The sequence below is a fragment of the Propithecus coquereli genome, unplaced genomic scaffold (genome assembly GCF_000956105.1).
Source record: "Propithecus coquereli isolate 6110/MARCELLA unplaced genomic scaffold, Pcoq_1.0 Scaffold31, whole genome shotgun sequence".
Classification (NCBI taxonomy): domain Eukaryota; kingdom Metazoa; phylum Chordata; class Mammalia; order Primates; family Indriidae; genus Propithecus; species Propithecus coquereli.
Genome location: NW_012148730.1, coordinates 7,094,030 through 7,095,006, shown reverse-complemented (window position 1 = coordinate 7,095,006; position 977 = coordinate 7,094,030).

The window sequence follows — 977 nt, the reverse complement described above, 5'->3', positions numbered from 1 at the left end:
ATTAACATAAAAACAAAGGTTAACATAAAAACACACACACACATACACATACACACTTGCTGATGATTGTGGTAAACAGTTGCCAAAACACATTAGCTCCCATCAAAAATACACAACAGAAGTTGACAGATGTGAGCTACCACTTCTAAAAAAAAATCAATGAAAATGATATCCAACAGCACAATTAGCTTGCTTGAACCATTGAAGTTGTGTAATATTGGCTTTAAAAAGTTTTTAAGTAGCCTCTTTCGAGTTTGATACAAAGTTATTGAAATCAAAGTTTTTGTTAGACCCAAATTGAACAGACTGCCTAATATTAGAAAAAGTTGCATTAATTTATTGATAGGTCTATTAATTTATTTTAATAAACCAATGGCATGACATGAAAACCGCCGGGTATAATTTTTAATAGTTTTCCATCTGGATCCATTAAATACTTCCATTAGAATATACATCAATTGTGTGCTTCTAATAATTTTAATTAAAAATTGGAAAAATTGTGGGGTCCAAACATATACTTTATCCAATTATTTTTGGTGTCAAAGTTTCAGTTTATGATTTAATCATTTTATTCTTTAATCAAGTGAAAATGAGTAATAGCAACAACATATTTTCTTTAAATAGTAATTATTTCAGTTAATTTTTAAGTTTACCTTTAAACAATTTGTGATTTTAAATTCACAGTGTAATTTATTTGTAGTCTTAATTTGCTTCTGAAATTCTTTCATATATTTTAACAGTATATTTCCTATATTTTTACATGTCAATAAACAGAGGATTAAACTAAATGAAGAAAAAGTGAATTTTTTCACATGACAGTTTAAATAAACTTCACAGATTCATCTACAATGTTTTAGAGTTTGAGAACAGTTTTACTTTTATTGGAGAGCCATAATCAATAGAAAAGTCACACATAAATGTTAATTGATGGCATATCTAGATTTCCAGTAAAATACAGTCATTTTAACATAAAGGGC